At 40.0% G+C, this 27,000-nt stretch overlaps 1 long non-coding RNA gene across 1 annotated transcript; it reads left to right on the top strand.

The window, feature by feature from the left end:
• The first annotated feature begins 12,347 nt into the window (after positions 1–12,347).
• Positions 12,348–26,772, top strand: LOC106004042. Its single transcript, XR_006602859.1, has 4 exons — positions 12,348–12,464; positions 20,879–20,911; positions 22,809–22,859; positions 24,575–26,772. It is a non-coding gene; the product is annotated as an uncharacterized LOC106004042 (long non-coding RNA).
• The last annotated feature ends 228 nt before the right edge of the window (positions 26,773–27,000 follow it).

The following is a 27,000-nucleotide window of genomic DNA, read 5'->3' as shown; positions in this document are numbered from 1 at the left end:
CTCTGCTTGGTGGGGAGCCTGCTTCCTCCTCTCTCTCTGCCTGCTTCTCTGCCTACTTGTGATCTCTGTCAAATAAATAAATAAAATCTTAAAATATATATATACATATACACACAAGTAAATTAAATACAACAACATGTGTAAAAGATAGTATATTATGGCTAAGTGGGATTTATCCTGGGAATGCAAGGCTGACCCAACATTAGAAAATCAGTCAATGTAATTCACCATATCAATGGACTAAAGAAGAAAAATCATAAGATATTCCAATTTTACGCAAAAGCACTTGAAAAAATTCTACACCTGTTCATGATCTTTTTAGCAAGTTAGAAAATGAAGGAAAATTCCTTAATAAAGGGCATTCCCTAATAAAGGGCATCTACAAAAAATCTACAGCTAACTTCATGTCCAGTGGTGAAAGAATGAGTACTTTTCTCCCTAAGAACAGGACCGAGATAAGGATGTCTGTTCTCACTACTCCTATTCAACACCATACTTAAGGTCCTAGTCAATGCAATGAGTTAAGAAAAAGAAATAAAAGGTATATATTTGGAAAAGCAGAAATAACATTTTCTCTATTGGAAGATAAAAAAACACATCTAAAGATACTCAACATTCATATAAAGAAATGAAAATTAAACCACCATTATATGGCACTACATACCTATTAGAGTGCTTTAAAACAAACAAACAAACAAACAAACAAACAAACTGATCATACTGATTAGGTGTTGGTCCAGATGTGGAGCAACCAGAACACCCATACTTGGTAGTAGACATACAAATGTGGTACAGCTACTCTGAAAAGAGATTGGCATTTTCTTATAAACATTTACTTCACAAATGGTCCAGCAAACCCTTTGTAGGTATTACCTAAGAGAAATAAAAACTTATTTTCCAGTGGTTTTCTTCAAATTGCTAAAAGCTGGAGACAACTCAAATGTTCTTCTGGTGAATGGAAGTATGCTGTGGTACATCTACACAGTGAAATATTACTCAGCAGTAAAAAGAAACAAAGTACTTATACACATATGGATAAACCTGAAATGCCTTATGCTGATAAGGGAAGGCAGACTCAAATGGCTAAATCTTATATGCTTCCACCATATGACATTCCAGAAAAGACAAAATTATAGGAATACAAAACAGATCAGTGGTCACCAGTGGCTACAGTTGGCAGTAGGAGGAGTAAGGACAGCAAAAGGAAATTTTTAGGGCAATGAAACTGTACTGTATCTTAGTCATACTGGTTATTATGCGACAGTGTGCGTTAGCCAAAATTCATAGAAAAGTACACCAAAAGTACAATTTTACTGTGGGTAAGAATGATAAATTAACACAACACACACAAACACAAAACATAAAAACCTGGATGGACATATACCAAAATACTGATGGTGATTATCTCTTAGATATGGTATTATGGGAGATTTCATTTTTTTCCTTGCCCATGTTTCAAATTTAAAAATTATCCCAATCAATATTTATTACTCTTGTGTCAAGGGCAAAAATAAAGTAACACTTTGTCGTCTGTTGGATGTCTGCCTTGCGGAGGCCTCCTTGATTCCAGTCTTCCTTCCTTTCCCCCCTTCTGTCGTTTATTCTTTATTTTTTAAAATTAAAAAAAATACTTATATATTTAAGTAATTTCCACATCCAATATGGGGCTTGAACTCATGACTCTGAGATCAAGAGTCACATGCTCTTTAGATTGAACCAGCCAAGTACCCCTATCCTTTGTCCCTTATAAAAAAATAGATTCAACATGACAATCCTCAGTTCAAGAAGCTGCAATAATTGCCTAATGCCTACTCATACAACTCCTAACTACTTTGCTGCCTTTTGAGTCTGTTTCTGGTATAATAACATTAGGCAAAGATTTAGTGAGTCCTTATTAGGTACCAGGCACGGTTAGGTGGGCCACATGCAATAGCTTATATAGTCCTAGCACAAAGCTCTTAAATGATGTACTTTTCTTTTCCTTAATTTATAGATGCCTATAGCTATAAATTAACAGAGACAGAAGAGCAACGATACCAGAATCTGCATTCTTTGTGTGTGTGTGTGTGTGTCTTTTTTTTTTTTTTAAGATTTTTTAATTTATTTATCAGAGAGAGAGAGAGAGAGAGAGAGAGCACAGGCAGACAGAATGGCAGGCAGAGGCGAAGGGAGAAGCAGGCTCCCTGCCAAGCAAGGAGCCCGATGTGGGACTCGATCCCAGGACACTGGGATCATGACCTGAGCCGAAGGCAGCTGCTTAAGCAACTGAGCCACCCAGGTGTCCCCAGAATCTGCATTCTTTTTTTTTTTTATAAGATTTTTAAAATTTTATTTATTTGACAGACAGAGATCACAAATAGGCAGAGAGGCAGGCAGAGAGAGAGGAGGAAGCAGGCTCCCTGCTGAGCAGAGAGCCTGATGCGGACTCGATCCCAGAACCCTGAGATCATGACCTGAGTTGAAGGCAGAGGCCCAACCCACTGAGCCACCCAGGCACCCCAGAATCTGCATACTAGACCAGAGCAGTAGAGTGATACGGTTAAGGAGCATGGTACCTGGAGGAAAGTTACCTGGATTCTAAACCTTAGCTCACTGTTTTCTAGGTAATGACCTTGGGAGAAATTACATAACTTCCCTGACTCTATTTCTTGGGTATAAAAGAAGGATAAGAGTAGTAACTGTACATCGGTTGGTTGTGAGGATTAAGTCCTATTACACATGTGAAGTGCATGGTACATGACAGGCATTCCCCCTTCACCCACCCCTTCTTCCCTCACCACCAGTCTTCTTTCCCCTTCAGCTCTAGCAGGACTCTTCAGCACCCATCAACGTGATATCCTAACTGTTCAGACATAGCAGCAGGCTCTTCTTGTCTTCATGTCATTGTTTTATTACTCCCTCAGCCCAGAACATCTCTTCTCTTCCATTTTCTGCTTTACTCTAGTGTACCAGGGTCAGCTCAAGATCTCCTTCATCCAAGTTAACATTTCCTTGTATACCTCTTTATGGTGGTCATTAATGGTTTTATGGGCATTGATTTTGTCTTCAGTTAAAATGGCCACCCACTAAGGTAGTCATTACCCTTATGTGGTGATTTAAATTTAAATTACATAAAATTGAATAAAATTTGAATTTTGGGTTCCTCAGTTACACTAGCCACATTTCAAGGGCTCAATAGCTCTATGTGGCGAGTTTCAACTATCTTGGTTAGCACCAGCATAGAGCATTTCCATCACCATAGAAAGTTCTGCTGGAGAGTACTATCTAAAATATAAGCCTTTTTGAGAGCAAAGTTCTGGAAACCCAGCAGTGCATAACATAGTGATTGCAAAGGAAGAACTCAACTGAGTACTTATGTTTTGCTTTATTGATTCACCAAGAGTGTTCATGTTTGATGGAAATATTAATGTAAGCAAGATCACTTAATCTAGGCTACAAAATACTGACTAATTAAATTATGCATACAATTTCTACTTTAGCTTCAAAAGACCAAATTTACAAAGAACCCAGCCCATCTTCCTTTTTAGGGAAATGAAATAATTATTCTGTCAATGACCCCTTCAGCTAGGAGCTAATGTCCTTTATGGCACTTACAATTTACACAGAATCTACACAGAAGCAGTCTTTTGCAAAACATTACCCAAAATAATTGTCTTAAGGTAAAAAAGATTTCTTTGTGTGTGGTCAATACTGCCCTGATAACTTGCAGCATTTCAAAAAAAAAGGAAAATGCATGTATTCACCCTATTTAAAGATGAAGAATTAAGGTCAAGTGATTTACCCAAGGTCACAGTTGAGCACATTATTGGATCCAGTTCCCTGAGACAACTGAGCCCCTAACTTTCTCTCTTCACTGAATCCTAGAGTTCTAAATCACTCCATATCCTTAGGGCATTTTACACCCACTAATGATGCTACTTATTCTGAGTGCCTACAATTTGTAAGCTCTCTCCAAAAGTGGCAAAAGCTGAGACGATGTAACCACTCCCTTCCCCCACCACATTCATGTAAACATCTTGGCTCTATCCCAGCTGAGACAACTGCCACAGAGTAAAGCACTCTCCAAAGAGTCAGACTGAACTTAAACCAGTCCACTAAAGCTACTGCAGAGAAGTAGGTCATTAAGAAATAAAACATAAAATTAGCAAAACAGTGTTTTTTCCACCATATGCTAAGAGGTTTCTCCAAATGATAACACATGCACAAAAATCCATACATCAAGACAGGAAGGCGAATCGAGAAAGTGGCTTTGGGGATGCATTGATGGAAATACTCAAGCAAGATGAATTGCTTTTTGATAATCAGATTTAAGGAATCTTTCTTTCTTTTTCTTCCCCCCCCCCCTTGGTCTGCTGTGACTTCAATTTTGTGTATTGCAGAAAGACATAAAATTCCAAGGAGATAAAGTTCTATTTCCCCATGCCTCGTTTCTTTGTGTTTTTATCCAAGACACAATGAGAACTTTTATAAAAATTCTCTTATCAGGCTTATTTGCCAAATATTTTCAATGTTAAAATGGTTTGGTATTTTAACCAAACTATAATTAAAACTTGAAGAAGAAAGTTATTCCAGGGTACACTATCATTAACATTCAAAGAGAATAAAAGGGGGATAGTGTGAGTTTCAACAAGTGAAATTAGCAAAATGAAACTGATTTTATATTTTAGGCAGTCCCTGATAGCATAGCTCCTGAAATCATGGCATAAATAATGGCCCCAATTATTAAAACTGAGAAATTTAACAAGGCACAAGATCAAAGTGCGTGCACACCGGGTTAACCTCACACTCATTCAGTCACAATTATTAAAAAATGCTTTCAGCCAGGCTTGTACTTTGAATTCGAGAGGATTTCTTAACTGACAGCAAATTTAAAGCCTCTCCTTATTGCAGCAAATTTGCTTGACTTTTGGTCTTTATGCTGACATTTTGATAAACTAGTACTCCAGTCCCAACGAGAACTATCATGATAATGATCTATGGCAAACACTCACAAATTTAAAAAAAGGTGGGGGGGGGGAGCAGAGATAGCAGGATAACATGCAAGTCTCCAACAGCACAAAAAGTAATCAACAGTACCAACAAAAGCCTTATTGGCAGCCTCTCTGCTTTTGTCCATATTGCAATCCACTCCTCCCCCCATCCCTATCCCCAGGGAGGAATGCTGATCTTTTCCTCAAAGAGATTGGGATGGGATGCTAGAGAGAGTCACCGGCAGAGAACATAGACTCTGATGAAAAGGCAGGGAAAGGGACGTGGAGAAAGGGGAACCCTCTTACACTGTTGGTGGGAATGCAAGTTGGTGTAGCCACTTTGGAAAACAGTGTGGAGATTCCTTAATAATTTAAAAATAGAGCCATCTTATGACCCTGCAATTGTACTACTGGATATTTACCCCAAAGATACAGATGTAGTGAAAAGAAGGGCCATCTGTGCCCCAATGTTCATAGCAACAATGGCCACGGTCGCCAAACCGTGGTAAGACCCAAGATGCCCTTCAACAGACAAATGGATAAGGAAGATATAGTCCATATATACTATGGAGTACTATGCCTCCATCAGAAAGGATGAATATCCAACTTTTGTATCAACATGGACGGGACTGGAGGAGATTATGCTGAATGAAATAAGTCAAGCAGAGAAAGTCAATTATCATATGGTTTCACCGACTTGTGGAGCATAAGGAATAACATGGAGGACATTGGGAGATGGAGAGAAAAAGTGAGTTGAGGGAAATTAGAGGGGGAGACAAAACATGAGAGACTATGGACTCTGAAAAACAATCTGAGGGGTGGAGAATTGGGTGAGCCTGGTGGTGGGTATTAAGGAGGGCACGTATTGCATTGAGCCCTGGTGAGGTGCATAAACAATGAATTTTGGAACACACACACACAAATTAAATTAAATTAAATTAAATTAAATTAAATTAAATTAAAAGAGGCGGGGTGCCTGGGTGGCTCAGTGGATTAAGCCTCTGCCTTTAAATCAGGTCATGATCTCAGGGTCCTGGGATGGAGCCCCTCATCGCATCGGGCTCTCTGCTCAGCAGGGAGCCTGCTTCCCCCTCTCTCTCTGCCTGTATCTGTGCCTACTTGTGATCTCTGTCTGTCAAATTGATAAAATCTTTAAAAAAAAAAAAAAGAGACCAGAGACAGGAAGAGAGACAGAGACAGAGAGATACAGAAAGCCCAAGACAGTGAAACTGATAGTGGGGCAAGAGGGAAACAAAAACTTCTAAGAACAAGTTGGTATTAGGTCAGGCATTGAGTTTGATAATCTATTGGGAAGTCCAAACAAGAATGAAACAAAGGTGGATGCATTCAGCTTAAATGGACTTGCTCAGTGTCCCAGTCATAATTTCCCTGACCTTTCCAACATACCGCACCCCATTCATGTTCAGGGGCTCTCTTTTGAGCATCAGCCAAACTTGGTATTTTCACTCAGGCTGTTTCAGTTGAGTCAGTTGCCAGAAAGTAGAAAATATGAATTTGTAACCTCCAAGGTTTTTGGATCAGGAAGTTATTTTTCATTTGAAACTCAACAGTCTGAGCCACTTTATACAGCACAGCTACCCAGGTTCTTCTCGGATCCTGGCATTTCATTAATTACTGCAAGAGAAGATCACTTCCGACACTTGTATTCGTCAAAGTATCCTCTTCACCAGTGAAGTAGGAGGTAAGAGATATTATGGGATTGACTGATTCTGGAGGATTGACAATATGAAGCAAGACCCTGTGGGATTTGCTTTATATCATATGACATTGGCCGATTTGTTATACACAGCAGAAGATGCTGAGTATTCCAGTGAATGTCATTTTTAAATGCAGGCCAGTAACATCAATGCCAGTGGTTCTCAAACTTTAGTATGCATCAGAATTACCTGGACAAAAGGGCTTGTTAGAACACATGCTGGTGGGCCCTCCCCCAGAGCTTCTGGCCCATCTGGGGACCCATCCCAAGAATTTAGCAATCCCAGGTAATTAAGAAGGGTAGGGCTGTGGGGGAAACAAATAGGTTCACATATGCAAAGAGATGAGAAGATGCTTACTCTAGACCAGTGCTTTTTAAATTTGAATGTGCCTATGAATCACCTGGGGGTCTTGTTAAAATCCAGATTCTGACTGAGTAGGCTAGAGGGGTTCTGAGATTCTGCATTTCTGATAAATTTCCAGGTGATGCTGGTGCTGCTGGTCCTGGAGCCACACTGAGATTCTACATTACGCAGGGCAGTGTTTTTCAAAGTGTATCCTGAGAACTGTCTATTTCAAAATCACAGGGTTGATTGGGGAGAGAAGGTACTGACTGCCTTTAATGTGGAGTCCTGGGTCCACCCCTAGATATGCTGTGTTTAGGAAGAAACTCTGGAAGTGGGGCCCTAGGAATCTGTAGGTTGAACCAGTGTTTCTGGGGTTCTTCTACAGACTGAATGGCCAGAGGACTGAGGGTGGGGAAGAGGAGGGCAAGGGGGAAGGGAATGCAGACGGGGGGGGGGGGGGGGGGGGGGGGGGGGGGGGGGGGGATAATTCAGTGATCCATCTTTCCAGGGACTGATTGTCAAGGCCCACAGCTATTTTCTCTCCTTTATTCTATTGCTCATATTTTGTTGGCTGTTGGTGACATTATCAAAAAAGTAACTGGAATCTTAAAAGAAGGGCTAAAATTTCTAATAGCTTATTTTTTCTCTGTATTAACAAACACTTAGTAAGAAAAAAATGGAAACTATAGGTCACATTTTTTCAATTTTCCATACATTTAAATTATTCCTGCTCTACCTATCCTCTATTTCCACAGACAACTACAAATTATTGTCTAGATCTCTTTTGTTAGTAGTAAGTGGAAAATGTTTCTGAAATGATTACTTAATATGTTGCTAAATCCAGGAGATAGCAACTGTCTGCCAGCAAGTGCCATATTGAAGTTTCCTAAACACAACAAAAAAAGAGAAATTATTTACAGTTAGCATTCAACATTGGCAAACAAGTCATGCTATTAAAGATGTATTTGCATATGTTATATTAAGAGACATGCAAATGTATGTGCAAAATGGGCATAATTAATCATTTCCACCAGGGATGAATATCCCATTTCCAATCTCACTGTCCAATCCCTCCTTTCTTTTGAGTACAGATGTGTGTTTCTAATCTCCTGGGATCCCAGCATTATGTGCAATACCCTTTGCCCCAAGCCCACCTCCTGCACCTACAGTTAAGGGACTGAAATATGGAAGTAATTCCATGTTCTTATTCAAAGACTAAGAAAATAAACTTTGAAAAGCAGGAAATACGGCTAGTTGTTTTTAATCCTGGTTCTTATTGTCAGGAATGTCTAGAAAACTTTTCAAAAGTCCAGATTCCCTAGCCACCTGAAGATTCACAGCCAGTAGGTTTGGGGTAGTCCAGGAAATTTATAACCCTCTAAAACACCCTGGGTGATTCAGACGGTCAGTCAGGATTGGGTACCACCGGCATATATAAAAGAGCTTCAGACAGAATGGGGGACTTTGCTAATAATGTAGTTATTATTTTTGTTGTTAACTATAATTTTTGTGACTACTGAGTTCTTCCTACATAATCAGGCCTGTTACTAAACATTTTATTTATATTATCACTGAATCATCATAACAACCATCCTCTTATGGATGAGGAAACTACGAGTTGGAAAGGTTAAATAATTTGCCTAAAACCAGCGATAGTAAGTGGCAAAGCAGGAATCTGTTTTTATCACTAAGTAGTACATGAGTCATTTGAGTAGTTATGTGAGTCATTTAAGTCATTAATTTTTCTCATTTGGATTGAGGGATGTTAGGACTAGACACTAGATCCCTTCTAATCTTCCTTCAAGCTCTGATGCTTATTTGTAGAACTGAGTTGAACCAGAAGACATGGTTTTTGGCCTTCTGGAGCTTAAGATATATTGTCAGAATCCTATGTCCTCCTTCCCATGTCAGGTTTAATCTATGGCTCCTCGTTTTCTATGGAACAAAAATTCCCTCACCATCAGCCCCAAACCCTCTCTTGAGTTTCATCTTCCAGCAGCTCTGGGCTTACTTCCAGCACTGGGCTTACCCAGCTCTGCGCCCTTGCTACTGTGTTCTTTCTTTCCCAAAACTTTGTCCTTCTTGGTTGCTTGATGGTCTAATCCTGTTCACTGTTCACAGACCACCTACATACCAGTTCCTTTGTATAGACATCCCGCTCTTCCCAGTCAGAATTAATTTGTTCCTTTAAGATTTCATTTTGTGTTACAGGTAAAGTGATTTCAGTCCTAGTTATCTGGCAATGCCAGTACTTGGCAGTCTTGGTTTGGACAACATGGCAACTATAGTTATGGCATATATCCTACTAAGGGTGTGAACTGTTTTCCTATTGGTAAGATTCTGGAGGGCAAAGGCACTTGCCTTATCTGTTTGACACTTCTCCCATCCATATCCAACCATCCATCTGCCCTTCCATTCATTTATTTATCTTAATCAACTTTTAAATTTTAATTTCAGTACAGTTAATACACAGTATTATATTAGTCTCAGCTGTACAATATAACAATATAACATAGTCAGGGATTCAACAATTCTATACATTACTCAGTGCTCATTATGATACATGAAATCTTAATTGCCCCCACCTATTTCACCCATCTTCCCCACCCACCTCCCCTCTGGTAACCAACAGTTTGTTCTCTATAGTTAAAGAGTCTGGGGTAGGTACCTGGGTGGCTCGGTCAGTAAAGTCTCTGGTTCAGTTCACGATCTCAGGGTCATGAAGTCAGGCCCTACATGGGGCTCTATGCTGGGAGTGGAGACTGCTGAAGATTCTCTCTCCCTCTGCCCATCTTCCCCAACCCACTCATGTGCTCCCTAAACAAACAAACAAAGAAATAGGACTCTATTTCTTAGTTTGTTTCCTCTTTTTTCCTTTGTTCATTTGTTGTTTCTTAAATTCCACAGATGAGGAAATCATGATACTTGTCTTTCTCTAAATTACTTCACTTAGCATTATACTCTCTAGCTCTATCCATGTTATTTCAAATAATAAGATTTCACCTTTTTTATGGCTGAATAATAATCCATTGTATATATGTGTATATCACATCTTCTTTATCATTTATCTATCCGTAGAACCTTGGGCTGCTTCTAGAATTTGGTGACTGTAAATAATGTTGCTGTAAACATAGGAGTGCATGTGTCCCTTTGAATTAGTATTTTTGAATTTTTTTGGTAAATACTTAGTAATGCAATTGCTGGACTGTAGGGTAGATTTATTTTTACTTTGTGGGGAACCTCCATACTCTTTTCCAAACTGGCTGACCTGTTTGCTTTCCCACCATCAGTACATGAGGGTTCCCCTTTCTCCACATCCTCACCAACACCTGTTGTTTCTTTTGTTACTGATTTTAGCCATCCTGACAGGTATGAGGTAATATCTCATTGTGATTTTGATTTGCCTTTCCCTGATGCTGAGTGATATTGAGCATTTTTTCATGTGTCGGTTGGCCATCTGTATGTCTTCTTTGAAGAAATATCTGTTCATGTCTTCTGCCCAGATTTAATCAGATTATCTTTTTTTTTGTTTTTAAAAAATATACATATATTTTTAAAGATTTTATTTATTTATTTGACAGAGAAAGAGATCACAAGTAGGCAGAGGCAGGCAGAGAGAGAAGGGGGAAGCAGATTCCCTGCTGAGCAGAGAGCCCAATGCAGGGCTTGATCCCAGGACCCTGAGACCATGATGTGAGCCTAAGGCAGAGGCTTAACCCACTGCTGAGCCACGAAGGTGCCCCTGTGTTTTTAGTTTTGAGTTGTATTGGTTTTTTATATATTTTGGATACTAACTCTTTATCGGAAATACCATTTGCAAGTATATTCCCCCATACAGTAAGTTATATCTTAGTTTGTCTATTTCCTTCACTGTGCAGCAGCTTTTTGTTTTGATGTAGTCCCAATAGTTTGTTTTTGCTTTTGTTTCCCTTGACTCAAGAGATACATCTAGAAAAATGTTGCTATGGCTGACATCAGACATTATCACCTGTGCTCTGATCTAGGATTTTTATGGTTTCAGGTCTCACATTTATGTCTTTAATTCATTTTGAGTTTATTTTTATGTGTGGTTTAAGAAAGCCAAGCTTCATTCTTTTGCATGTTCCAGTCCAATTTTCCCAAAACCGTTTGTTTAAGAGACTATCTTTTGCTCATTGTATGTTCTTTCCTCCTTTGTCAAAGATTAATTGACCATATAATCATGGGTTTATTTCTGAGTTTTCTATTCTATTTCATTGATCTGTGTATTTATTTTTGTGCAGGACCATACTGTTTTTATTAATACAGCTCTGTAACATAACTCAAAGTCTGGAATTGTGATACCTCCAGTTTTTTTCTTTTTCAAGATCACTTTGACTAATCAGGGTCTTTTGTGGCCCCATTCAAATTTCAGGATCGTTCTAGTTCTGTGAAAAATGCTGTTGGCATTTTGATAGGGATTGCATTAAATCTGCACACTGCTTTGCATCCCCTCATTTATTTGCATATATGTCCGTTTATATTCCCCAAATTTAAATTGTCTCTACTTGGCACAAAATAGACACTTCAGTTTTCATTGAATTGATATTAACTGATTTTATGGGAATTTCTGCTTGGATAAATCTTTTGCAATCAGCTTCTCCACCACCACCCCTGCTACCTTGAATAAAAACTTTGTCTTCTGAGGAAGTAGGTAATGAAGTATCAGAGGAATGATAGCTATAGAAAATGAATAGAAGGACAAAAATGTTAAATTTGATTAGTGCTGGCTATCAGCATAATAAAAGAGACAAAGCTGACATTGTGCTTTGGTTAAAAGACAATAATGAAGGCCAAGCTCTTCAGCTGGATCTGTGCCCAGCACTGCCTTTGTAACAAGCCTGCAAAAGGATTCAGACAACATGTAACCAATGTGACCTGTGAGACTAAGTGAAGGTAAGCAAGAGGCCATGTCTTAGTCAGATCAGGCTGCTAAAACAAAATACCATAGACTGGCTAGATGACAAAGAAACCGGAAATTTATTTCTCTTCGTTCTGGAAACTGCAAGTCCATTATAAAGGTGCCAGCATGGGCAGATTTGGTTGAAAGCTCTCTTCTGTGTTGCAGACTGCTGACTTCTCGGGGTATCCTCACATGCCAGAGAAATGAGAGGAAATAATCTCTCTCCTGACTCATATAAGGGCACTAAGCCCATTTCTGTAGGCTCCATCCTATGACCTCATCTAAATCATATAACCTTCCAAAGGCCCCACATCCTAACACCATCACAATATGGGGTGTGGCTCTCAAGTATGAATTTTGAGGAGATACAAACATTCATTCCATAATAAGTCACCAATAGGTCCTCAGGGCCAGAGTCATTCAACCCTCAAGAGCTGACAGCGATCAGGGAAAAGAAGTATGGTAGACTTCCCAAAGGACATCCGTATGTTTGGACACCAACAGAACAAGGTACACAAAGAAAAATTTTTATTCCAATCTTTTCATAGTCATTATTGCTTGGCAACATGGGGAAACTTTCAAACTTTCCAAGGTCTTCTGAAGCATCTATTCTCTGTGCTCCCCAAGTGTGTGTCTGTCCCATTAACTACCATACTGTGGTTTACTCTGACTTTATCTGTCACTTATCCTAAACTGAAAGCTCTACAAAGATGACAAGGTATAATTCACTCTGGTGTGCCCAAGGCCTGGTAAAGACATGAGAATGTCTCAAAATATATTTGATGGATTAATAAAGGGGAAATATAGCCACCTGTACCCATTACGAGTAGTTCTTTTAATGACCACCTGTATAGGCTTGTAGAGTGGGAGGTGTCCTGTTTGTGTCATCCTGATAAAAAACTAGGCTATCTCAGGCTGGAGGTAGGTTTTTGACCCCAGGCAGGGGAGTCTACACTTGGAGTCAACAAGGTAGAAAGGATCAAAGAGATCAAAGTGTAGGAGGTATAGTTGCACTAAATCCCCTCTGAAACAAAACACTGGACCTTTACTATCCCAATAATTGCTAGAAAGCAGTTACAGTTCTGTTTTTATTCTACCAGGACAAGCAAAAGTTTCTTTTGCAATCATTTGTTCTCTTTTTCCCAAATTTACATGAGTATCCAAAGAATTCTTGTATAGTTAGCAAATGGCCTCCTCCTTGTGTACGATGAGAACTCTAACTAAACATTTACTTCCTCTTAACCAGGGCCCAGGAATCCTGAACCAATAATTTCAAAGACCTAATGAGATGGCCTTTCATAATGCAGTTTTCTATCTCACTATCCATATACCCTGCTCTTTTCTTTTTGCAATCATTTGCAATTAGTTTTCTGTTATGACCTGTTTAAAACAGAAGATGCATTTGCCTTGATCATCTACTTGAACATTGTAAAATCATTCCATGTTTGATGAAACCTTGGTTATTCAAAAGAGGTTCTTCACAGGTAACCATATTTTCTTGTTGAGAAGTTTTTGAGGCTTGCCTTAGGGGTTAATGTCCTAAAGTCCTAAAAGTGTTAGGGCTCTTAATATTATCCCAGCACAGCCTCCAACACATTTCAAATCACTTTTACTTGCATCTCAGTCAGAAATCAAAGATACATGATTCCTCCCTCAGCCCTATTAAATAAGATAATACATTAAAAACAACAACATGTGGTCTATGGTGAATGGTCAATACATTGACTCTCCTGCTCTTTGTCCCCTTCCCATTCCTTTACCTAGTGCACACCTAAAGAGCATGACCCTATTGAATATCAATTGATGGAAGTAAAAGGCACTATTCTTCTGATATTTTTTCCTACCTCCCAGAGCCAGTGGGGATGTGGTTCTAAAGGCCTCAGATGATTGAGGTCCCATCTTTTTAAGATTACCTTGTTTTAATTGTTTGTGACCCTTTACTGTGAAAATTTACCAAAAAAGCCATCTGTTTTGTTTTTGTTTTTTTCCATTTTTCAAATCTGGTTACTTTGTTATCTAAAGATAATATTGTGTGTGTGTGTGTGTGTGTGTGTGTGTGTGAGAGAGAGAGAGAGAGAGAGAGAGAGAGAGAAAAAGAGAGGTTTCCATCTACTGTAGAGATTTCATGTGAACTATAACTCTCTCAAATTCCTTTTGGCTGGGAAACTTCAGAGTCAGATTAGATCTAGATGATGTTTTAAGAAAAGTCTTTGAATAGTAAAGATAGCAAAGGACTTAAGAAAGTGTTACCTACATACAAATAGTTCATACCTTCAAAGAATATTTCTTAGTTCTAATATTCAACCATCCTGACCATTTCAATAGGACATACACAGCGCAGCATAATCCTCCTTTCCCTACTTTATTACTTCTGATAGGGATATCACAGACCAAGGGATCATAAAAATTGGGCCCTGGATTTTTTATTTTCTTCAAAGGAAGTTGTCAAGATAAAGTATATGCTTTTTAAATCAGCTTATCGCTGACAAGTCACTCCTTAGATTATTAAAGTTGCAAGAACTTCCACAACATCATTTACTTTTTATAGAGGAAAAATTTAATTATTATGGTAAGAAGAGAATAATGTAAGTCTACTCAGAGTTGTTGAAAGGCATAACTCCCAAAACTTTATGAGATACTTTACAATACTGTCACTTCTCAATCATTTGAGTTCTGAATCTCTGCCCTGTGTTTAAGCAAAATCTTTTGCTGCCACTTGTCTCATTAGGGTTGAAGATCCTTCCTCCAGAATATCTCTGGTGTATTGTTTCTCAGGCTGGTGTTTTGCAGGGCACTGACCTTTAAGATGGTGGAAGAGACAATAGAGCAAAGTGGTTAAGACAATAGTGGTTACTGGCATGAGCTGAACATGGATCAATGCAAAGTATGTGACAGTCCCAGGACACTGATTATTTCAATCTATGCACCTGATGTCGACATAGTTCAAGCAGACTTTAATGCAGATATAGTCCTAGTTCTGTCATTTCTACCTCTGTGATTTTAAATGTTACCCTCGCAGATCCTCAGTCTTATTATTTACAAGATAGGCATAATTTTAAAAGTTCCTGTCTCACTGGTGGTTGTGGGAATAAGATGAAATGGTGAATGCCAATTTTTTTGTTCATGTATCTGTTTATTGCCTTTCTTCTCTCTATCTTAACTCCAAGTAAAAAATCAGGATTTTGTCTTATTCATGGAGGTATATCCAGTGCCAGGAACCATGTAGTACACATAGCAGGAGCTCAACAAACACAGTTTTTAAAAAATAAATGAATTTTGGGGGCATCTGGGTGGCTCAGTCAGTTTGGCATCTGCCTTTGGCTCAGGTTATGATCACTAGGTCCTGGGATTGAGTCCCACATTGGGCTCCCTGCTCAGCTGGGAGCCTGCTTCTCCCTCTTCCTCTGCTGCTCCCCCTGCTTGTGCTCTCTCTCTCTCACACAAATAAAGTATTTAAAAAATGAATTTTAGGGGCACCTGGGTGGCTCAGTGAGTTAAAGCCTCTGCCTTCAGCTCTGGTCATAATCCCAGGGTCCTGGGATAGAGCCCTGCTTCAGGCTCTCTGCTCAGGAGAGAGCCTGCTTTCTCCCCACCCCCCTCTCCCTGCCTCTCTGCCTACTTGTGATCTCTGTCTGGCAAAAAATAAATAAATAAAACCTTTTAAAAAATCATAAATTCTTGGCATGATTCCTGGAAAACAGTGCTCAATAAATATTAGAATAAAAATCAACTTCGTTCTATAAGATGTTTCTCAAATAAAGGATCTCGTACAATATATATTATAAAGACTCTGAGATACCTGTTAATGAAGAAATCTATAGGTCTTCATTAGTTCCATTTACCAATCTTGTTTGGGCAGAAAACCTTTTCTTCCCAGCTATACCTGTTAAACAACATTCTGCAACATTACCACTGGACACATGTTGGGAATTAATGAATAAGTCCAGTATGCTTATGTTAGAAATAAGGAGACTGAGGTCCAGATATTAAATGGTTTGTCTAGGTCATGTAGCGAGTAGCAGCAATTCCAGAATTACAGACAAATGTTCCAACTCTCAGGTCTGCCTTCTTTCCGCCCAGCCAAGTGAGCAGTGACATAGTGGCAGTGACATACCAGAAGGTATGGGCTCGAATCCCACCTGCATTTCCCAGCATTGAAGTCTATATTAGACGCTGCCAGAGCCCCTCCTCCTATCCTCTCCTCCCTTCAATGGGGCCTCTTTGATACCTGAGCATGGTATACCTCCCAGATTGGTCCTCAAGAATATGAAACCTGGGAGTGTAGGGGTCTTACCAACCCACAGGGCAACTCTTGACCAGTAAGAATGGTTACTCTTGAGTAAATTCTTTCTCCTCCATCTCCTCAGGCAGATAACTCCAGGTGCATCCTATATGTCTCCCTTTAAGGGCCCTGTAGGATGGATCCCCGTTGTTCACCATCAGTGACATAGTCCACAAACAGGTAGCAGTACAGGCAGCTCTTCAGATTCCTTAGCTTCTATCCTTTCCAGTCTCTGTCTTTTTCCAGGTGTGTTACTCTTTTGCTTACTACTGAAAACAGCTGCGTCATCTCTCACGAGCCCATCAAACAGGTGCTGGGTTTCACACCAAAGGTGGCTGCAATTCAGCAGGTGGGGGTGTAAAATAGGAAGTGAAATCTAAACATAAGTTGGACGAGAATGGAGGCCGCTAACAGATGAGAGGTGCTACTAGGCTCAGAGCTCTGCTGTTTTGTTTCCTCCTGAATCTTCAAGAATTTTGAGAAGGCATGAGAACAATGTGTTTACAAACACACTCTGTGTTTATGACACCTTCTGGTTTTTCTGTTATGCTGATTAAAACAAGAAAGCTATAGCTGGTGTGGGGAAAAAGTGAAATGGAGATAGTTACCATAATCCTTTAACAACCTTGGGTAACCTACCCCGGGCATGAGAGGTTCGAGCTTTAAGCTTCTCGTTCTGCTCTTTACATTCAAGGCAAGAAAGGGAGGCAACACAGCTGTATTAGACTGTGGGGGAAAAAAAGACCTAAGCGTCTCATATAATAATACAACACAGGTGTTCCTCTTCAGTGATTAATTTTCTTCCATGTTATGACTCAGGGAAATGGGCTCTTCCACATTGTGGCTCTGTTGTTCCCTGAAGCCTTGACCCTCTCATCTGTGTTCAGCTGGCAGAAGAGGAAAGTGTGGAGAGGGCATTCTGCTTACAGGAAACCAAAGTTCATACACCACTGGCAAAAACTGGTCCCCTGGCTTTCCCTAGAAGCAAGGAGGTTGGGAAATGTACTGACCAGCTAGGTAGTGACTTCTCAGCAACAACTATGTTCTATGGAAGGTGGAGCATGAGTTGGGGGGAGCAACTGGCCATCTCTACCACAATTGTACAGCTGTCAGGAATGTCAGTTCTAGTCCCCGGTGAGTCTGGATTCAGACCCTGCTTCTGCCACTCACTAGCTGCTCACATGGGCATGTTATTTCAGTTCTCTGAGACCTTTTCCTCATCTGTAAAAATGGGGATAATGGAAAAATCTCTCTCTCTCAGAGTTGCCATGGAATTGAATTGCGGATCATGCACATACAGCTCTTGGGACTGTGCCTGGCACATAACAAGCCCTCAGCAAATGCTGTTTCTGTCCTTAACTATGAAGAAATGCCAACATCTCACTTAGGGAGTTGTGTACATTTTCTATAGTTTGCAAGACACAGAAACTTATAAAAGTGACCTCAGTTCATTGAATTTATTTTCTAAGAGATAAAAGGGCATAAAAAAGAGCAGGAAAAAAAATCTGAGCAACCCCACAGCCAGCTTCTTGGCATGAGAACCTTGCATAGGTGATGAGAAGGACTTCAAATGTGGAACAATAGACCTGCAAGCTTAGGAGGACCTCTCAAGACGGAATCTGGTGCCCCACCCACAGAAGTCAGCTCTGTGCGGGTGTAGCATCTCTTTTTTTCTGCTGCTTCTGACTGACCACTCTGCCCTTCTCAGCCTCTCCTTGTTTCTTCTGTGAGCTTCTTCCTGTGTATCATGGCTTCTTTGCCATTGTGTTTTCTATAAGTCTCTGTCTATGCCTTGTGCTCAGATACCGTGCGAGGATCTGGTTGCTTAATAGTCCTTACCCAACAAAGGACAGCTGTCACTGCCCCAAACCCACAGCCAATCCACCTAGGCTTTTGATGATTGTTTTTGTGCCTACTGTGAATCTCTGACTCAGTCAACTGTACCTACAGCAGTAGGAATATATCATACAAACATGGTGGTCTGGTACCAAAAATTGTTTCATGCTTCCTTTTTTCAGAATGGAATAGTGGTTGGAGGGGCATTCAAAATATCAGGAATAGGGAAAATCATTAAAGTGTACAGTGGTGAATAGTAATTTCTTTGACATCAGCCTAGAAACATTTTCTAGGTATTTCTCCCCAGGCAAGGGAAAAAAACTATTGGGACTACACCAACATAAAAAGCTTTTGCACAGTAAAGGAAACCATCAAAATGGCAACCTATGCAATGAAAGAACATATTTGCAAATGACATATCCAATAAAGGGTTAGTATCCATGACTCAACACTGAAAAAACAAATAATGCAATTTAAAAATGGGCACAAGACATGAATAGACAATTCTCCAAAGAAGACATACAGATGGACAACAAACACATGAAAAGATGCTCAATATCACTCATCATCAGGAAAATGAAAATCAAAATCACAATGAGATATCACCTCACACCTGTCAGAATGGCTAAAATGAACAACATAAGAAACAACAAGTATTGGCGAGGATGTGGAGAAAGGGGAACCCTCATGTACTGCTGGTGGGAAAGCAAACAGGTGCAGCTAGTCCAGAAAATAGTATGAAGATTCCTCAAAAAGTTAAAAATAGAACTACCCTACAATCCAGCAATTGCGTTACTGGGTATTTACCCAAAGAAAATGAAGACATTAATTTGAAAATACATATGCACCCATATGTTTATTGCAGCATTATTTACAATAGCCAGAATATGGAAGCAGTCCAAGTATCCATCCACAGGTGAATGGATAAAGAAGAAGTGGTATATGTACACAATGGAATATTACTTAGCCATAAAAAGAATGAGATTTTGCCATTTGCAACAATATGGGTAGAGGGTATAATCCTAAATGACATAAATCAGACAGAGAAGGACAAATACCATAGGATTTCATTCATATGTGGAATTTAAGAGACAACAAAAAAAAAATGAACAAAGAAAAAAGAGACAAAAATACAGAGAACAGGGGCGCCTGGGTGGCTCAGTAGGTTAAGCCTCTACCTTCGGCTCAGGTCATGATCCCAGGGGCCTGGGATCGAGTCCCGCATCGGGCTCTCTGCTCAGCAGGGAGCCTGCTTCTCCTCATCTCTCTCTCTCTGTCTGTCTCTCTGCCTATTTGTGATCTCTCTCTCTGTCAAATAAATAAATAAAATCTTTTAAAAAAAAAGAATACAGAGAACAAACTGGTGGTTGTCAGAGGGGAGACGGGTGAGAGGATGAGTGAAATAAAGGGGATTAAGAGCATGCTTATTGTGATAAGCTCTGAGTACTATATAGAATTGTTATATCATTACACTGTTTACCTGAAATGACTATAACACTGGATATTAATTATACTTCAGTGAAAATTGTTTTTCATTGGTGAAAATCCTCAAAGAGATTACCTGCCTTTAATTGGCTATGAATTAACCCGGCTTTCCAAATCTTATGAATGAGTGCTTAAAGATCTTTTTAAAATTTATTTATTTGAGAGAGTGAGTGAGCAAGAGAGAGCACAAGTTGGGGAGGAGTGGAGGGAGAAAGAGAAGCAGACTCCCCACTGAACAGAGAGCCTGAGGTGGGGCTTGATCCCAGGATCCTGGGACCATGACCTGAGCTGAAGGCAGAAACTTAACTGACTGAGCCACCCAGGCTCCCCTAAATGAGTATTTAAAAGTGAAGTTTCGAAGTCAATTCACTAAACTGATATCTGTGGGTGAAGTTTTTCTACATTTACCCATCTTCCATATTGCCATCAGGGTTCTTGTCCCAAGATAAATCTGATTATTCCATTTTCCTTTAAAAATATAAACTGACTTCTTTCCACCTGTAATTAAGCTCCAGCTTCTTCACCTGGCATACCAGGACACTGTCATTCATGACTTATCTTCTACCCTCCCCTCTAGCACCCTTCTGCCAGTGACCCACCACACTGCATTTTCTCCATTCTCTTTCACACTTTTGGATCATGTACAAGCTCTTTTCTGCTAGGAATTTTGTTCCCTACCCCATTACCACCTAGCAAATACTAATTTATTCCTCAAGGTCACACTCACTTGATACCTTCTCTCTAAGGTGTTTTTCTCAATTCTCCGGTCTCCATCTCTCTCCCCCACCCCACTCCCCACCCTTCTATGCCCCAGGTGAAACCAACTATATTTTTGCCTGAGTCCTGGAGCATGTAAACATACCTCTGTGCTGATGTTTACTATTTTACATCCCGGTTATCCAAGAGTTGGTCTCCCAGGCACAGCTGTGAGCCTCAAAAGCAGAGAACATGTCTTACTCATCTTTTACATTCCCAGGACCCAAAAGAACATCTGTTTCATTTAGCACTCAATGCCTGTTTGCTGAATTTTATTGGAATTCAAAACCCTGATACTACAGAAGAACCTGGAGCATAAAAACAAAATCTACTCATTCTCCTGTGTGTGTTTCTTATTATGCAGAATCTTTACCTCTCAAAGGTTACTTTACGATGGACCACACTTATTCTATCTATATAGTATGAAAGAGAAGTAAATCTGTGCTTTCTATAAAGGTACCTAATGAAAGCTTCCATTCTTATTTAAAATCCAGGAAAAGTGTGTTATTTTTTTATAAGTCATGTCATCCTCAAACACCCTCTCTTATGCTTTTTCTCTTAATAGAAGAATCATCAAAGGAGTAATGAAGTCACCAAGGTAACTGAAGGTTAACTCAAGATATGATAAAGGCATGTTTCTCCACAAGTGGATACAGACCCTCTTTGGGTTTTTGAAAACTAATCTCTTATTATTAGACCTCTATTTTTTTTTTCCTTCAGAGGGACACTTCCACTTTGGATTCTTTCGGAGCAGGTGGCATTTGGAAATGTGTGTGGGGCTGGCCTGAGTGTCACAGTGATCAGAGGGCACTCTGGCATTTAGTGGGTGAGAACCAGGAATGCCAAATACCTTGCAATGGATGGGTCAGTCATGCAAACTGAATATTGTCCCACCCAATGCCAATAACGTCCAACCAAGAGCCACTGAGCTAAAGGATATGTTAAGCCTATTAGTTGAAAACCATTGAGTTAAGTGTTGATGGCTTAAAGCCTTTTTTTTTTTTTTTAAGATGAGATGAGAGCAAACCATAGGAATCCAAAAGCAAGCTCCTGCCTTAGTTTAAAGACTTTTCATTTAAAGAAAAATCTGCTTTCTGCACATAAAATATGGGCTTATACCATATTCACTGGAAACAGGAGACTTCTAAAAAGTATCAAGAAGAGAAGCAGTTAGCATGCCCTCTTGCTTGTGAATATAAGGCAGAATAGTAGAATAAAATGGCCCTTCCTTTGAAATACACTTAATTTAATAAAACACCAAATTAAAGGCAGAACAGCCTCATCCCCATTACAAAATAACCTGTAGAGTGAAAACTGAAACATGCACAATTTCATTAACCTTCCATTCATAAAGCATAATGTAGGGAAAATGCCATTTTAACATCCAAGTGAACAAGGCTATTTCCATGCCTTGAGAGAGCTTTATATATTAACATTGTCAGCGTAGAAATGATGTGGAAGAACAAAATCTCAGACAGACAAAGCACTGAGAAATATTTATCCTTTTAATCATCCATTTTTTTGGATGAAGATATTTCCTTTTCATGTAGTGTTTTGTCTGTTTTGTTAAATATTCTCAACAGCATATGGAAAGTGTGTCAGTTGTGACTTAGTGATATTTATCAAATTTGGGGATTCTGTTAAATCCTGATCCAGGGTGTGTGGAAGCAAAGAATTTTAGAATCTCACAACTTCAAAAGAGATCACAAGAATCCAGTTCCTTATTTTGCAGACAAGGAAGCTGAGGCTCAAAGAGATTAGGGACAGTAGGAGTGATGGCTGTCTCCAGGGCCCGGGAGAGAAAGCAGCAGATCTGGGGAGGTTTGCTTTGGAGCTCTCAGCATCTCCCACTTACAAACTGTCTTTAGTGAACCTTTATTTTCTGAGCAGAAAACGACAACTCAAAACCCTGTTCATTTTACAGCATTCCTTAGCTGTTAGTGCCAATACAATGAGTTCCTGACCAAAAAAGAAACAGAGGAATTGAGGCAAAAACAAACAACCATGCAATTTATAAAATTGCAAGACATATCCACCTAACATTTGAAAAACATGTCATATTGCATTAAGATATTGTGCTGCATTCAACTACAATCACTGCAGAAAGATGTAGTAGCATCATTTACCTTCTCTGGCTCTAATGGGTTGGCACAAGGCAGGCTCATCCTTTGGCACCCCACCCCTTCCTCCCTCCCACACACGCCATTTGCAAATAAATTGTGCACCTAACATTTGCTTTGTACAAGTGAATTTTTAAACCCAGGAAAGAATGCAGTGTATTTTAGTATAGTATAGCACTAGGCTTCAAGTTTAATGAGATTTGCATCTAATGTAGCAATTTGGAAGTCTCTTTAAGCTTATTAAAATGAGGTTCTACCCAAGTTTACAAGTAGGTACAATAACATTTGGAATGTGACCATGTCTTGCATCTGAGAGGCTTTTTCAGTGTATATGTAAAGCAAATTGCTTATATAATACTCTCCTTTCCTTTTTAGAGTTCTAGTCTATGACCACTGACACTGGAACAAAATGTCCCCATTTGACAGGTATTGTAACATGTGGGTAATCAGCTTAAAATATAGCTGATTTGTCCTCCTGCTACTATCCCCGAGGCGACCAGTGTCTGAAAGCTTGTTTTAGAGCCATTCAACAAGCAGGAAGAACCACACCTGTTGCATTTTATTTCCTCCCTATTAAATCAGGGTGAATAATTTATTAAGAACTGCTTATGCACAAACACTCCAGCAAATGGCTGAGAGATAAGACTGTTGGGCTGCTGGCATTTTGCTATTTCTGGCTGTTCTTGAGTGGAAGCTTGTTTCCCCCCCCCCCCCCCCGTGGCAGTAAGCCAAAAAGCCCTGTGAGACCCCAGACTGTCACCTAAGCAAGCCCTTAGTGCTCCAGAACTTTTCCCCTATGACAAAGGCCATGGTTTCTTTTTAACTGTGGCAGACACTTTGGGTTGGCTACTCAACTGACCTTCACATCCCCCATCCTTCTATAGGTTGAAATGGACAGATACTCATATTCCCTGCTCCCTTGTAGCCAGGGTGGTCATGCACCCAGGCTTAAACTATAAAGCATAAGGCAAAGTCCACTGGGCGGGGACTTGGGGGGGAAGGTGGGTGGGGTAGGAAGGGGGTTGCTTCTGGGAAATCTCTTCTTGCCTAGTTGAGAGGCAGTTTGGCACTACAAGGGCTCTGGAGCCAAAATGCCAGGGTTTGATGCTTGGCTCTTCCAGTTCTTATCTGTGAATCCCTGATAAAGTTAATTATACTCTCTGGGCTTTGGTTTTTCTTATCTGTTGTAGAATTAAATATATGTAGCACATACAAAGTACTTTGAGTAGCCCCTGGCATATTGTAAATGCTCAAAAATGTTAGCTACAATTATAATTAATAAAAAATAGAAGGCTTATGATAAAATAGAAAGCTTATGCTAGCTACCTTTGGAAATGGCTTTGTGAGGTCATGATGCCTGGAGTTATGGCAACCATTTTGTGACCATGAGGGGACGATCAAGAGCATGACAAAGACTCTACTCTGTCCTCGCATTGTGAAGTTGCTGACAGAAACCTGCCTAGCTCAAATTTTTCTTCAGTAAATAATAGATATCCTTATAGTGGATTTTCTGTTACTATGTGCACAATAACCCCACCTAATACTGTCACTATTAACCTAATATTTAAGCCCTGCCATCTCTGCCTTCAGCTGTTCTGTTGGCTTTGCTTACCATGTTCCACTTCCTCCTCTGGTGAAAACTTTTTAGGATTGCTCCTAACTGTATGTAATGGATTTTCTTTAATCTGCTCTGGGAACTCTCTTAAATAGACTATGGGTTTGCTAACAGCCTCCAGTGTGAGAATCAGGGTTTAAGGAGGGACAAGAGAGTTATTAACTTCTCATCTTACTCCTGAGCAGGCTCTAACTGTAAAATAGGTAAGTCCTCCTCATTCCTGCAGAGCTGGCTACTCCCTGTAAATATCTTCATGAGTCACAGGGGTCCCAATCTGACAACCTACAGGCTGTATCTGAGGTGGCTACAGGGATCTCACCAATCTCCAGACGTCATAGCATGTGGGTTCTGATGGGAATCCAAGGCCACCGCATGTGTAGATGTGGATGGGAGAATTGAGTGGTGCCTTGAATATCCCATTTTGCTTCTTTGTCAAGATCATGGTAGAGCTGCCCCACCTCTGCTCCCCCGGTGCACTTAAATTTCTTCTAGCAAAGTTTGTTCTCCCTGCTTTTTTGTTTTCCAGACCATTCCTGAGAAGATTGATCTGAAAAATATTGAAGGCAATGATCTTATAGAATGGCAGATGAAGGAAGAAACACAAAAGCAGCAGCTCTGGGACTCACTCTTGTCTAGACAATTGGCTTCTGGCTGGGTGCCTTATATCAATGTTTCTATATCCAACTTTGATGATAATCCCCTAAGGATTTCTCTCAGCCTGTTCTTCCCTGCAACCACTGTAAAATCATAGCAAAAACAAGGATAATGAAAAGAAGGTCACTTTGTACCCCATCTGGGTTCTAGAATTAAATCCAGCTCAGGTCAGAAATAAGCCATGGGACCCAGTTGCTGTCACCTACCATCAGACCTCAGTGATACTATTTTCCAGTATTTCCAGTGCGTTTGTAGATGATTTTTCCGTCGTATAAAATTCAGAACGAGAAGGAAGTTTCTCTGGGGAAATTGAGAAGAAAGAGAGGCACATTTATCTATTGGCTGAGTCTATTTTCATTTTTAAGCACATCAGTATATTTATTATTTAACCAAACACCCACAAGGTGTTACATGTAAGGATTGACACATTGCCATGGGCTATATTCTCAGAAGAGATTGGAGCCTCTGGAAGTCGATATAAATGATTTTGGTTATTAAGGTATTGGTGAATGAATGATGCCACCTCTTCCTTCAGCACCCTGTGTCCTGCTAACTCCCAGGATGTGCTTACTTAATATACATAACACACATACTGCCATGCACATCGCTGGGGGATGGACCAGGGTTCGCCAGGGAACTGGGCTCCTAGAATAGCCAGAAACCGAGCAAAAGAAGCTCCTTCATGGCATTTCCACCCCCCACTGTGTCAGACTTGCCCAAGCCCCAGCTCTAGCTAGAGGAGCTATTTCCCCCCCAATGCTTCCTGAGTTCTTAATCCTTTTACTGAGAAACCAGAAAAAGAGGTCAGTGCAAATGGGTGTTGAAAAGAAAAACCCTGGGTCTTTTTTACCCAAGAAAAGCAGAGCATTTCTGAATTCTGGCTCTGACACAGAAAAGCCCTGTCTCTAAGTCCCTGCTCCTCAGGACTGCCTGCGGACTTATTGGAAAGTATTCCGGCTGATATTAACTGCCGTGATCACGTATCCGGCGAGAAATGCTTTGAAAGTACAGAGCCAGTTGTTTGGAAGCAAGTAGGCCAAGCAGTCTACTATTATGTGTTAACTTGAAATGAGAGAATATAAGAACGCGTTCGGGTATGTAAAGTCTTAGGTGCATGCCTAGCCCCGTGCCAAGCACCCAGGGCTGAGTGTTGATGATCCAGAGGACAGGCTTCTTAGACACCAGGAGGGAGACAGGACCATTCTATGCAAAATAAACAAACAATTAAGTGCTTGACTGTGTGGTTGTAAATAGCACTGGGCCAGCTGAGCCTGAGAGAGCACTGGGGCTGAAGTTGTCAAGGGCACTTGGTAGAGAGGCTGCAAACTCATGGCTGGTCTCTGTCAGAGAGAACATAAATTTAGAAACCATCAAGATGGGGCAACCTGTTTTTATCCACAAAGGCTATCTGTGTGGGTCAGGAATGCAATCAGACAACCTACGTGGGTCTGGCTTAAACTTGGTACTTAGTTGAAGATATGACTTAGAGCTTCAGGTAGCTATAAACACAAAGATACTGCAAAATGATTTGAGTGTTTAGAATAAACAATTGAGAACTGGTTTTATTATAGCAGGTGGCTACATAGGAATGAGTGTTTGATGGCTTCTTCTTCCTACAGAGATTAATGAGTTAGGACTTCAGTTTCCAGGAAATGTATGTTCATGGTTTTAGTGACCTTTATGCTAGAGAAACAATAGGAGAGAACTGCATTCATTCCATCCATGGATTTCACTTTGTCTGGATTCCCAAAGTAATGAATGAGTTTTTCAGCCGCAGTAGCTGAATTCTTTTTTGCTTTGTCCTGACATGCAGACTACTTAGGAGGAAAATCTAGCCAGAGGAGTATTTAGGGAAAAGAGTACTGATGCTTGCAATTTACTTTGAAATGCTTCAAAAATAAGATGGATTGCTGGGTGGATACAGGGATGGACAGACATATAGATATGTGAGAAAGCAAGTCTAGTAAAACAATAGTGAAAAAAATCTAAGTGGTAGGTATAAGCCTGATCATATAAAGTTATTTTAACTTTTAACTTTATTATTAACAATTTTATAATAATACGGTGGGGAAAAACTGAGGTTACCCCACCACACACACACACACACACACACACACACCACACACACACATACACTTTCATCTAATAGTTAAAGATCATAATCTGGAAAGACACATAAAAAAATAGCTTGGACGAAGTACTAGAAATAAATGAGAAATAAGAACTGTGTATGTGATTTTTTAAAAGGAACGCTCAAATCTGTCTCTACCAGCCAACTGTTGATGTCAGAAATTCCCC

Source organism: Mustela putorius, unplaced genomic scaffold (genome assembly GCF_011764305.1).
Source record: "Mustela putorius furo isolate JIRA1106 unplaced genomic scaffold, ASM1176430v1.1 tig00003898_pilon_pilon_pilon, whole genome shotgun sequence".
NCBI classification, from domain to species: domain Eukaryota; kingdom Metazoa; phylum Chordata; class Mammalia; order Carnivora; family Mustelidae; genus Mustela; species Mustela putorius.
The sequence above is the reverse complement of the archived record's forward strand: the minus strand, read 5'-3'. Positions and strand labels throughout refer to the sequence as shown.